The following is a 14139-nucleotide window of genomic DNA, read 5'->3' as shown; positions in this document are numbered from 1 at the left end:
TACACGCCTATTTGGTGCATGGATGGAATTCCTTGACACCTCAGGATCTGTGAACCTCACAGGATCCCCATCTACCTCGCCCTATCTCTCTATATTCATGGTTATCCCTTCTTCATTCACCACTCACTCTTTCCCATACACCCCACCTACCTTTACAATTCAACTTCTCCTCCCCACCCAATCCCACCCATATAGCCGAATCCATCTCCCCTCACTCTCCTCCATCTCTTCTTCTTCTTCTTTTCTTTCTTCTCTTGCTCGAGGGCGAGCAATATTTTAAGTTTGGTGTGGTAAAAGCATAGCTTTTTTGCTTTTCCATTACCATTAATGGCACCTAAAGCCAGAGAAACCTCAAAGGGAAGACAAAAAGCTTCCACCTCTGAGTTTTGGGAGATGGAATAACTCATGTAAGCTGGAATAGCTCAGTTGGTTAGAACATGTGGCTGCAAATCAAGAGATCCCTGAGATACCTCAGGGGATAAGTTATCCTCCACACAAATATTGGAAGCAACTAAAGGTGGAACATCATGAACACTCCAGAAATAAGAGAAGATCAAAGAGCAATGAGGGAGGAGCAACAAAGGCAAGGAAGGGACATAGAAGAGTTGAAGAACATCATTGGTCCTTCAAGAAAAAGGCGCCACCCTCACTCAGGTGGATTCATTCCTTGTTCTTATTTCTTTCTGTTTTTCGGTTTTTAATTATTGTGTTTATCTATGTTTTGTGTCTTTATTTCATGATCATTAGTATGTAACCATGCCTTAAAGCTATGAATAAATTCCATTAATCCTTCACCTCTCTTAAAAGAAAAATGTTTTAATTCAAAAGAACAAGAAGTACATAGTTTTCGAAATTATTATTGAATTTAGTTTAATTATATTGATGTGGTGACAATGCTTTTGTTTTCTGAATGAATGATTGAACAGTGCATATGTCTTTGGATCTTGTTGTTTATGAGTGTTAAAATTGTTGGTTCTTGAAAGAATGATGAACAAAGAGAAATGTTATTGATGATCTGAAAAATCATGTAATTGATTCTTGAAGCAAGAAAAAGCAGAAAAAAAAAAAAAAAAAAGCGATCTAAAAAGAGTATATAGAAAAAGAAGGAACAGTAGAAAAAGCCAATAGCCCTTAAAACCAAAAGGCAAGGGTAAAAAGGATTCAAGGCTTTGAGCATCAATGGATAGGAGGGCCCAAGGAAATTAAATCCAGGCCTAAGCGGCTAAATCAAGCTGTCCCTAACCATGTGCTTGTGTCATGAAGGTCCAAGTGAAAAGCTTGAGACTGAATGGTTAAAGTCGTGATCCAAGGCAAAAGAGTGTGCTTAAGAGCTCTGGACACCACTAACTGGGGACTCTAGCAAAGCTGAGTCACAATCTGAAAAGGTTCACCCAGTTATGTGTCTGTGGCATTTATGTATCCGGTGGTAATACTGGAAAACAAAGTGCTTAGGGCCACAGCCAAGACTCATAAGTAGCTGTGTTCAAGAATCAACATGCTTAACTAGGAAAGTCAATAACACTATCCGAAATTCTAAGTTCCTAGAGATGCCAATCACTCTGAACTTCAAAGGAAAAAGTGAGATGCCAAAACTGTTCAGAAGCAAAAAGCTACAAGTCCCGCTCATGTAATTAAATTAATATTCATTGATATTTTGGACTTTATAGTATATTCTCTTCTTTTTATCCTATTTGATTTTCAGTTGCTTGGGGACAAGCAACAATTTAAGTTTGGTGTTGTGATGAGCGGATAATTTATACGCTTTTTGGCATTGTTTTTATATAGTTTTTAGTAAGTTTAAGCTACTTTTAGGGATGTTTTCCTTAGTTTTTATGTTAAATTCACATTTCTGGACTTTACTATGAGTTTGTGTGTTTTTCTGTGATTTCAGGTAAATTCTGACTGAAATTGAGGGATTTGAGCAAAACTCTGAAAAAGGCTGACAAAAGGACTGCTGATGCTGTTGGATTCTGACCTCCCTGCACTCGAAATGGATTTTCTGGAGCTACAGAACTCCAAATGGCGCGCTCTCAACGGCGTTGGAAAGTAGACATCCAGGGCTTTCCAGCAATATATAATAGTCCATGCTTTATTCGAAGAATGACGACGTAACTTGGCGTTAAACGCCAAGTTCATGCTGCTGTCTGGAGTAAAACGCCAGAAAAACGTCATTATCCGGAGTTGAACGCCCAAAACACGTCATAACCTGAAGTTTGACGCCAAGGAATGCCTCTACACGTGGATTGATCAAGCTCAGCCCAAACACACACCAAGTGGGCCCCGGAAGTGGATTTATGCATCAATTACTTACTCATGTAAACCCTAGGAGCTAGTTTATTATAAATAGGATGATTTACTAATGTATCAATCATCTTTGATCTCAGTTTTGTTTTATTCTTCATCTTAGGGGATCATTGATCACGTTAGAGAGGCTGGCCATTCGGCCATGCCTGAACTCTTTGCTTATGTATTTTCAACAGTGGAGTTTCTGCACACCATAGATTAAGGGTGTGGAGCTCTGCTGCACCTCAAGTATTAATGAAATTCTATCTTCTTTTATTCAAATTCTCTTTTATTCTTATTCCAAGATATTCATTCGTACCCAAGAACATGATGAATGTTATGAGGCAAAATTACCCTCATCATCATTCTCACTTATGAACGTGTGTGATTGACAACCATGTCCGTTCTACATGCAACAGAGCTTGAATGCGTATCTCTTAGATTCCCCAACAGAATCTTCGTGGTATAAGTTAGATAGTTGGCGGCATTTATCTGGATCCGGAAAGTCCAACCTTGTCTGTGGTGTTCCGAGTAGGATCTTGGGAATCCGGAAAGTCTCACCTTGTCTGTGGTATTCCGAGTAGGATTCCGTCCATGAATGACTGTGACGTGCTTCAAACTTTAACCTGCTGGGCGTTAGTGACAAACGCAAAAGAGGGATTCTATTCCAGTAGGAGCGGGAACCAACCGGTGATTGGCCGTACTGTGACGGAGTGCGTGCGTAGCTTTCACTGCGAGGATGGGATGTAGCCATCAGCCATGGGTGATGCCTCCAGACTGGTTAGCTGTGCGAGTGACAGCCGCACAGGTTATTCCCCGTGAGGAATGAAAGTAGCCACCGTTGATGGTGAACCCCTATACAAAGCTTGCCATGGAAAGGAGTAAGAAGGATTGAGTGGAAGCAATAGAAGAGCAGGCGTGCTTGAGCCATGTAGCAGCCGTGTATATACTTAAAAGATACCTCTACTAATGAATCTGCATAAGTGTTCTATCCCTTTTATTTAATTTATGCTTTTATCTTTATATTCGAAAACCATAACTTTTTAATCTACCTAACTGAGATTTGCAAGGTGACCATAGCTTGCTTCATACCAACAATCTCTGTGGATTCGACCCTTACTCACGTAAGGTTATTACTTGGACGACCCAGTACACTTGCTGGTTAGTTGAACGGAGTTGTGAAGGAAGGCCAATTTCTAAAAGGAATAATCTCTACTCAATGCCAATTCCCATAATCCAATTACAATGAATCAGATCTAAAAAAGGGGAATCACAATTTCGTCCACCAACTGGGCGTTAAACGCCCAACTGCTAGGCTTACTGGCGTTTGAACGCCAGCAGCATCTTCCTCCAGGGTGTGCTGTTTTTCTTCCTGTTTTTCATTCTGTTTTTGCTTTTTCAATGGATTTTGTGACTTCTTATGATCATCAACCTACAAAAAACATAAAATAACAAAAGAAAATATATAAAATATAATCATTGGGTTGCCTCCCAACAAGCGCTTCTTTAATGTCAGTAGCTTGACAGAGGGCTCGCATGGAGCCTCACAGATACTCAGAGCAATGTTGGAACCTCCCAACACCAAACTTAGAGTTTGGTTGTGGCCTCCTAACACCAAACTTAGAGTTTGACTGTGGGGGCTCTGCTTGTCTCTGATTTGAGAGAAGCTCTTCATGCTTCATCTCTATGGTGACAGAGGGATATCCTTGAGCCTTAAACACAAAGGATTCTCCATTCACTTGAATGATCAGTTCACCTCCATCAACATCAATCACAGCCTTTGCTGTGGCTAGGAAGGGTCTGCCAAGGATGATGGATTCATCCATGCATTTCCCAGTCTCTAGGACTATGAAATCAGTAGGAATGTAATGGTCTTCAACCTTTACCAAAACATTCTCTACAAGTCCATGAGCTTGTTTCCTTGAGTTGTCTGCCATCTCTAATGAGATTCTTGCAGCTTGTACCTCAAAGATCCTTAGCTTCTCCATTACTGAGAGAGGCATGAGGTTCACACTTGACCCTAAGTCACATAGAGCCTTCTTGAAGGTCATGGTGCCTATGGTACAAGGTATGGAAAACTTCCCAGGATCTTGTCTCTTTTGAGGTAATTTCTGCCTAGACAAGTCATCCAGTTCTTTGGTGAGCAAAGAAGGTTCATCCTCCCAAGTCTCATTTCCAAATAACTTGTCATTTAGCTTCATGATTGCTCCAAGGTATTTAGCAACTTGCTCCTCAGTGACATACTCATCCTCTTCAGAGGAAGAATACTCATCAGAGCTCATGAAAGGCAGAAGTAAATCCAATGGAATCTCTATGGTCTCATTTTGAGCCTCAGATTCCCATGGTTCCTCATTGGGGAACTCATTGGAGGCTAGTGCACGCCCATTGAGGTCTTCCTCAGTGGCGTTCACTTCCTCCCTTTCCTCTCCAAATTCGGCCATGGTTATGGCTTTGCACTCTCCTTTTGGATTTTCTTCTGTATTACTTGTGAGAGTACTAGGAGGGAGTTCAGTAACTTTCTTGCTCAGCTGACCCACTTGTCCTTCCAAATTTCTGATGGAGGACCTTGTTTCATTCATGAAACTTTGAGTGGTCTTTATTAGATCAGAGACCATTGTTGCTAAGTCAGAAGTATTCTGCTTAGAACTCTCTGTCTGTTGCTGAGAAGATGATGGAAAAGGCTTGCTATTGCTAAACCTGTTTCTTCCACCGTTATTGTTATTGAAACCTTGTTGAGATCTCTCTTGATTCTTCCATGAGAGATTTGGGTGATTTCTTCATGAAGAATTATAGGTGTTTCCATAGGGTTCTCCTAGGTAATTCACCTCTTCCATGGAAGGGTTCTCAGGATCATAAGCTTCTTCCTCAGATGAAGCATCCTTAGTATTGTTTGGTGCATTTTGCATTCCAGACAGACTTTGAGAAATCAAATTGACTTGTTGAGTCAATATCTTATTCTGAGCCAAAATGGCGTTCAGAGTGTCAATCTCAAGAACTCCTTTCTTCTGACTAGTCCCATTGTTCACAGGATTCCTTTCAGAAGTGTACATGAATTGGTTATTTGCAACCATTTCAATCAATTCTTGAGCTTCTGCAGGCGTCTTCTTCAGATGAAGAGATCCTCCAGCAGAGCTATCCAAAGACATCTTGGATAGTTCAGAGAGACCATCATAGAAAATACCTATGATGCTCCATTCAGAAAGCATGTCTGAGGGACATCTTCTGATTAATTGTTTGTATCTTTCCCAAGCTTCATAGAGGGATTCTCCATCCTTCTGTCTGAAGGTTTGGACCTCCACTCTAAGCTTACTCCATCTTTGTGGTGGAAAGAATTTTGCCAAGAAGGCATTGACTAGCTTTTCCCAAGAGTCCAGGCTTTCTTTAGGTTGAGAGTCCAACCATATCCTAGCTCTGTCTCTTACAGCAAAAGGGAATAGCATCAGTCTATAGACCTCAGGGTCTACCCCATTAGTCTTGACTGTGTCACAGATTTGCAAGAATTCAGCTAAAAACTGATGAGGATCTTCCATTGGAAGTCCATGGAACTTGCAATTCTGTTGCATTAGAGAAACTAATTGAGGCTTAAGCTCAAAGTTGTTTGCTCCAATGGCAGGGATAGAGATGCTTCTCCCATAAAAATCAGGAGTAGGTGCAGTAAAGTCACCCAGCACCTTCCTTGCATTGTTTGCATTATTGTTGTTTTCGGCTGCCATGTCTTCTTCTTCTTTGAAGAATTCGGTCAGGTCCTCTAAAGAGAATTGTGCTTTGGCTTCTCTTAGCTTTCTCTTTAAGGTCCTTTCGGGTTCAGGGTCAGCTTCAACAAGAATGCCTTTGTCTCTGCTCCTGCTCATATGAAAGAGAAGAGAACAAAAAAAAAAGTGGAATCCTCTATGTCACAGTATAGAGATTCCTTGAGGTGTCAGAGGAAAAAAAGAAATAGAAAGAAGAAAGAGAAGAAGAATTCGAACTTTACTTAGATAAGGTTCGAATTGTGCATTGAGAAGGAGTGGTACTCCATAGAAGGATGTGAGAAGGAGGGAAGTAATTTTTCGAAAATTAATTAAAAATATTTTGAAAACATTTTTGGAAAACACTTAATTGATTTTCGAAAATAAGAGTGGAAAAGAAATCAAGTGATTTTTGAAAAAGATTTTGAAATTAGAAATTAAAAAGATTTGATTGAAAACTATTTTGAAAAAGATGTGGTTAAGAAGATATGATTGAAAAGATTTGATTTGAAAATAATTTTAAAAGATATGATTTGAAAACAAATTAAAAAGATTTGATTTGAAAACAATTTTAAAAAGATTTGATTTGAAAACAATTTTAAAAAGATTTGATTTGAAAACAATTTTAAAAAGATTTGATTTTGAAAAATTAATGACTTGCCTAACAAGAAAAGATATGATTCAAACATAAAACCTTCCTTAACAGAAAAGGCAAAAAATGTTCAATCAAATCATTAATTGTTAGTAAGTATCTTTGAAAAAGGAAAGAAATTGATTTTGAAAACATTTGATTGAAAAGATATGATTTGAAAAAGATTTGATTTTGAAAAACTTTGAAAACTTGAAAAAAATTGATTTTGAAAACAAAATCTTCCCCCTTTGCCATCCTGGCGTTAAACGCCCAGAATGGTGCACATTCTGGCGTTTAACGCCCAAAACTATACCCTTTTGGGCGTTAAATGCCCAGCCAGGCACCCTGGCTGGCGTTTAAACGCCAGTCTGTCTTCTTCACTGGGCATTTTCGAATGCTCAGCTTTTTCTGTATAATTCCTCTGCTGTATGTTCTGAATCTTCAATTCTCTGTATTATTGACTTGAAAAGACACAAAGTAAAAATATTTTTGGATTTTTAATAATGAGGAATAATAAAAAAAATGCAACTAAAATCAAATAACAATGCATGCAAGACACCAAACTTAGCAGTTTGTATACTATTGACACTAACAAGATGAGAATGCATATGAGAAACAACAAAACACTCAAGTCAATAGAATTCAAAGATCAAAACAAGGAAATCATCAAGAACAACTTGAAGATTAATGAAGAACATGCAATGCACTTAAGATGCTATTGACATAAACTTAAGATGAACTCTAGACTCAAAAAATTTGGTGAAAAGGAAAATAAAGGTATCAAAATTCTTAATGAGAATTCCAGGAATCATGCAATGTTAGTCTAAAGCTTTAGTCTAAAGGAATTAGACATAGCTAGCTAAGCTTCAGCAAGACATTGCATTCAAGAGCTAAATTGATGATGATCAATCAGCTTTGGTGATGATAAGAACATCACCTTGAAACACTAGAATTCATTCTTAAGAACTCTGAAGAAAAATAATACCTAATCTAAGCAACAAGATGAACCGTCAGTTGTCCATACACAAGAACAATCCCCGGCAACGGCGCCAAAAACTTGGTGCACGAAATTGTGATCACTACAACTTCGCACAACTAACCAGCAAGTGCACTGGGTCGTCCAAGTAATACCTTACGTGAGTAAGGGTCGATCCCACGGAGATTGGTGGTATGAAGCAAGCTATGGTCATCTTGTAAATCTTAGTCAGGCAAACTCAATTGTATATGATGATGAACGAAAATAATATAAAGATAAAGATAGTGATACTTATGTATATCAGTGGTGTAAGAGCTTCAGACAAGCGTATGAAGATGCCTTCCCTTCCGTCTCTCTGCTTTCCTACTGTCTTCATCCAATCCTTCTTACTCCTTTCCATGGCAAGCTCATGTAGGGTTTCACTGTTGTCAGCAGCTACCTCCCATCCGCGCAGTGAAAGCTAATGCACGCACTCTGTCACAGTACTGCCAATCACCGGTTTGGTTCCCTCCCCTACCGGAATAGAATCACTCTTTTGCGTCTGTCACTAACGCCCAGTAGGTTACAGGTTTGAAGCATGTCACAGTCATTCAGTCATTGAATCCTACTCAGAATACCACAGACAAGGTTAGACCTTCCGGATTCTCTTGAATGCCGCCATCAGTTCTTGCCTATACCACGAAGATTCTGATCTCACGGAATGGTTGGCTCGTTTGTCAGGCGAGCACTCGGTTGTCAGGCGATCAACCATGCATCATGCAATCAGAAATCCAAGAGATATTCACTAAGCCTCAGATGCTTGTAGAACAAGAATGGTTGTCAGCCACCTTGTTCATGGGTGAGAATGGTGATGAGTGTCACGGATCATCACATTCATCAAATTGAAGAACAAGTGATATCTTGGTAAAAGAACAAGCGGAGTTGAATAGAATAACATTAGTAATTGCATTAATACTCGAGGTACAGCAGAGCTCCACACCTTAATCTATGGTGTGTAGAAACTCCACCGTTGAAAATACATAAGAACAAAAGTGATCATTGGTTTCGGCCCCAAAGAGGGAACCAGAAGAACCAAGATGAAAATACAATAGTAAAAGGTCCTATATATAGAAAACTAGTAGCCTAAGGTGTACAAAGGTGAGTAAATGACATAAAAATCCACTTCCGGGCCCACTTGGTGTGTGCTTGGGCTGAGCAATGAAGTAATTTTCGTGTAGAGACTCTTCTTGGCGTTTAACTCCCATTTTGGTGCCAGTTTGGGCGTTTAACTCCCATTTAGGTGCCAGTTCCGGCGTTTAACGCTGGGATTTCTGTAGGTGACTTTGAACGCCGATTTGGGCCATCAAATCTTGGGCAAAGTATGGACTATCATATATTGCTGGAAAGCCCAGGATGTCTACTTTTCAACGCCGTTGAGATCGCGCCAATTGGGCTTCTGTAGCTCCAGAAAATCCACTTCGAGTGCAGGGAGGTCAGAATCCAACAGCATCTGCAGTCCTTTTCAGTCTCTGAATCAGATTTTTGCTCAGGTCCCTCAATTTCAGCCAGAAAATACCTGAAATCACAGAAAAACACACAAACTCATAGTAAAGTCCAGAAAAGTGAATTTTAACTAAAAACTAAGAAAAATATACTAAAAACTCAACTCAAACTACTAAAAACATACTAAAAACAATGCCAAAAAGTATACAAATTATCCGCTCATCAGCGCGCCAATTGCTTTTGTGATCCACGCGTGCGCGCCAAGTGCACGTGCGCGTCGGTTGGAATTCTTTGGCCTGCGCGGATGCGTCCATCCTTGTGCGCCGCTTCCAGCTATCCTCATCCATGCGTACGCGTGATGTACGCGTGCGCGTCAGTGCTGCAGTTCCCAAAATTCAAATCTTCATGTTCCTTTCTTTTGTGCATGCTTCCCTTCTCTCTTCTAGGCCTTTCTTACCCTATTAATTCTGAAATCACTCAACAAATATGTCACGACATCGAATGGCAATAAAGAGGATCAAAATATAGCAATTCTAAGGCAAAATAAGCATGTTTTCTATCATGGAGCAATATTAGGAAGTGAACACAAAACCATGCAATTCTTGTGAATAAGTGCGAGAAATATTGACAAAAACCCCCCCAAATTAAGCACAAGATAAAACAAAATTGGAGTTTATCATATGTCCAAAATATCATTGGACAGCTCTGCAGGTGGATCACTCCACTTGAAGAAAACACCTGCAGAAGCTAGAGAACTCATTGAGATGGTTGCAAAAAACCAATTCATGTACACTTCTGAGAGAAACCTTGTGAATAATGGGGTAGCTCAGAAGAAAGAAGTTCTTGAAGTAGACACTCTGAATGCCATATTGGTTCAGAACAAGATCTTGACCCAACAGGTCAATATGATCTCTCAACATTTGACTGGAATGTAAGCTGCAACTGGTAGCACTCAAGAAGCTTCCTCTAAAGGAGAAGCTTATGATCCTGACCAACGCATGATGGAGGAGGTGAATTACATGGGAGAACCCTATGGAAACCCCTACAATCCATCATGGAGGAATCATCCTAACCTTTCATGGAAGGATCAACAGAAGCCTCAGCAAGGCTTCAATAATAATCAAGGTGGAAGAACCCAGAATAGGTTCAACAACAGGCCACCATTCCCATCTTCTCAGGAACATATGGAGACTCCTAAGCAAAGCCTTTCTGACTTAGTCACTATAGCCTCCAACCTCTCTAAGACCACTCATAGTTTCATAACTGAAACAAGATCCTCCATCAAAAATTTAGAGGTACAAGTGGGTCAACTGAACAAGAGAATCCCTGAGACTCTTTCTAACACTTTTCCTAGTAACATTGAAGTAAAACCAAGAGAAGAGTGCAAGGCCATCACTACTGAAGCTGAGGCCGAACCTGAAGGGAGCAATCTGGTGTTGAATGCCAATGATGAGATCCCTAATACGCCAATGCTATACCTTTAATGGCGTTGAATGCCAGTAAGAAAGACCTTACTGGGTGTTCAACGCCCAAACTGGCACAAGAGTTGGCGTTGAACGCCAGTAATGAGGACCTTACTGGGCATTTAACGCCCAAATTAGCAGAGAAGCTGGCGTTGAACGCCAATGAAGATATCCCCACTGAGCGTTCAACGCCCAAAACACTACAAAAGATGGAGTTGAACGCTAGTAAAGGTGTTCCTACTGAATATTCAACACCCACTAATAAAGCTCCTATCCAAGAATTAAAGGAAACTGTTCCGAGGATTACCTGAAACTGTAGGTCGATCTTCGGATGAGATCTTTGGTGCTAATCGGAGATGACATGTTCGACTTGTTGGACTGGCAATGTTGCTGATCCTTCGTCACCGGAGGGTGGTGGTACCTGCAAGGGACTCCGATGCTTAATTTAGCAAGGGTATTAAGCAGGTTTTTTGTAGAATTAGAGTATGAGTTATACCTGGGTGTTCCAGTGTATTTATAATGGTGTAGAGTGACCTTCTTAGATAAGATAAGTTAGTTATCTTATCTTATCTTTATCTTTCGAGCGAGGTCATCTTATCTTCAAGAGAACCGCCCTTCTCTCTGTAGGCTTAAGCTGCCTCTGGATTTGGGTCGCATTCCTCTATTTGGGCCCTTTTCTGGGCTTTGCTGGTAATTTGGCCGAGCTCTTTGAGAAGAGGTCGGTCGCTTTGTCGCCAAACATCCCGGGTCGGACAGCTTGACCCAGGGTATGAATAGTGCTCCTGCTTGAGCTTGGTTTTTATTTTGGAGGTCGAGACTTAGTTTTAGGACTTCAAACCTTCTTAGGTGGAACCGAACTCGAGCATTTTGTCGATTTTACCTCTGTAGAGTTCCTTTTTGAATGCGGAACGTTTCTTCTTTCGTTTCCTCTGAAAGCGCGCACTTTTGTATTAGTGTCCTGGACTTGGAAATGCGCGAGGGTTTTTAATGCCCTCATTAATTGGTTTTTGATACTCCATTTCTCTTGGCTTTTATTTCGACTTTTATTCTCAAGAAACAGTTTTCTTTCCTTTTTGCTGTAACTTCCCTTTTTCTTCTCCCCTTCTATTTTTGTTTGAAAACTTGTATTTTTGCGTTTCTCTTGTGACGTCGCTTGGTAATTGTTGACGCCTTTTCTTCGAGGAATCGTCTTTTCATCGCTTCATCCTTCAGCCTTTCGAAGCTTTTCTCCAGGTTGGTTTCTACTTTCTGCTCCCTTACTTTCTTTTGTTGCTCTGCCTTTGGTTTTTTATAAAGCTTTTGATTTTTGTTTAAATACATGCTAGGAAGTTTGATTCTCTTCGTATCACTGTGTGCCTATTTTTATTATGAGGGGGGTTTTTCTTGCTTTTGAAATGGTCCCGCTGTATTCTAGGGTTTACACTGCTTGCTTTTCCTCTTTTGCGAACTGCATGAACCTGCTTATTTTCCCGGAAGATTGCTCCTTTGATGTTTTTCGTTTTGCTGATGAGTCCCGTAAAAGGTTTTTTTTGACGGCTCGTTTTGATTTTCTTCGCGTTGTTTTGCTTTTTGTTTGTTGGTGAGCTAGGACTGTGAATTTGGAAGGTAGCTATTTTGCTGGCTTTCTGGGGTAATGACTCAATATTTTTGGGTTATTGCTTTCTGAGAAAGGGTTTCTCTTTGTCGTTGCTGTGGGTTTTGTTAGGACGTTTAGTCTTGTAGGTTTTCCAAAATCCTTGTTTCCTGATTGGCTCCAAAGGATGCCCCTGGATCTTTTTGGTGTGGGTCCTGGGGCTTCCTTTTGCTGTTTGTATTGTGCTGGGCTATGCTGGCTGAGTTGCTTTGATTTCGTCCGAGATGTTTTTTCAGTAATCCAATCTCCTTTTTTTGTTTGTAGGACTAGTTGGCCATGTCTTCTCGCAAAAATATTGTAAAGACGTCCTCTAAGGTCCCTGAGGGGATGTCCGATTGGTTGGACTCCCTTGTTTTAATGTGTGTTTCTATGGTAAATGCTGAATTCTGTGCGGAGCTTGGAAAATATCACCGTCTCTGTAAGAGTGGAGATCAAGAGAGGAATTATGAATTGGTGGCACCTGATTCGGAAGAGAGGGTTTGTTTTTCTGTCCTGACCCAGGGGGAGCGCCCTTTCTTTTATGCTTACGACTATTTTTTCAGCCAGTTGGACATCACTTTTCCCTTTACTTCGTTTGAGACCGACTTGTTGTGGTCGTGTAATGTAGCTCCGTCCCAGCTTCATCCAAACTCCTGGGGCTTTATTAAGATTTTTCAGCTTCTTTGTCAAGAATTGAATGTTACCCCTTCTCAAACTCTTTTCCTTTATTTATTCATTTTAACTAAGCTCAGGATTTCTTCAAAAAAGAAAGCATGATGGGTTTCTTATAGATCTGCACAAGGACATAAGGTTTTTACCATGTATGACGAGTCCTTTAGGGACTTCAAAAATTATTTTTTCAAGGTTCGAGCTGTTGAGGGAGCTCGCCCCTTTTTTCTGGAAGCAAATGGTGAGCCATCTTTCCCTCTGCATTGGCAGCAGAATATAGTAGTGTCCCGATATACGTGGAAAATGCTTGATGAGATCGAACAGGCCTCTGTGACGGTTTTGGAGGATCTTTGGAGGGAACATCCTCATCTTGATACCAAAAAGTCTTTGGGAGACCCCTCCCTCGTTCGAGATGCATTGGGTATTACTTGATATATACTATTTCTTGTTTTTGCTTTTCTCCTTTTTTCCTGGTCTATAAAACTATTGTTTTTCATTTTTCAGAGATGGCCAAGAATAGTGATGCAATGAAGGCCTTCAAAAAAGTGAGAAAAGCTACAGCAGCTCAAAACACCTTGGCCCGGGTGGATGGGGAAGGGTTCTCTTAGGTCTCATTGAAGTCGTCTGTGCCGAGTTCTCCTGGCCCGAGGAGAATGATCCCTACTCCTCGGGTTCATCTAGTGGATCCTTCACAGTCTTCCACTGCTGCTGTGGTTTCTTCTTCAGCCGTCCCTCCTTCCAAAAGATCTCGAACCGTTGAACCTTTCAATCTGGATGCGCCTGATTTTGACCCCATTGGCTTTGTCGACCAGCAGATTGCTCCTTATAGTGCCCTCTCCATGGATGATGTTTCTCTCCTTCATCACTTAGATTTTATAACTCGAAGTAGCATTAAGATGGCTCATATGGGAGCTGCCCTGTATCGAACTGCTCAAAATCTTCCTCTACATGCTACCAAAGCTTTATGGAGGAAGCTAAGCGAGAGTTCGACCGGATGAAGGGTCTGAAGGAGGAGCTCAAAGTGAAGGTGACTAAATTGGAGAAGGAGTGGTGCACGAAATTGTGTAGCCAATATTAATGGACTATTTAACACAACTTCGCACAACTAACCAGCAAGTGCACTGGGTCATCCAAGTAATACCTTACGTGAGTAAGGGTCAATCCCACGGAGATTATTGGTTTGAAGCAAGCTATGTTTATTTTATTATTCTTAGTCAGGATATTAAATAAAATTATCAGTTGGAATTATTAGAAAAATAAAAGAGTATGAAATAGTTACTTGTTGTGCAGTAATG

At 40.5% G+C, this 14139-nt stretch overlaps 1 non-coding gene across 1 annotated transcript; it reads left to right on the top strand.

Annotated features, from left to right (window-relative positions):
• The first annotated feature begins 5483 nt into the window (after positions 1–5483).
• Positions 5484–5591, top strand: LOC130952655 (small nucleolar RNA R71). Its single transcript, XR_009074832.1, has one exon. It is a non-coding gene; the product is annotated as a small nucleolar RNA R71 (small nucleolar RNA).
• The last annotated feature ends 8548 nt before the right edge of the window (positions 5592–14139 follow it).

This window comes from Arachis stenosperma, chromosome 9, assembly GCF_014773155.1.
Source record: "Arachis stenosperma cultivar V10309 chromosome 9, arast.V10309.gnm1.PFL2, whole genome shotgun sequence".
Classification (NCBI taxonomy): domain Eukaryota; kingdom Viridiplantae; phylum Streptophyta; class Magnoliopsida; order Fabales; family Fabaceae; genus Arachis; species Arachis stenosperma.
Note: the sequence above shows the minus strand (reverse complement) of the source record. Positions and strands in the feature narration are given on the sequence as shown.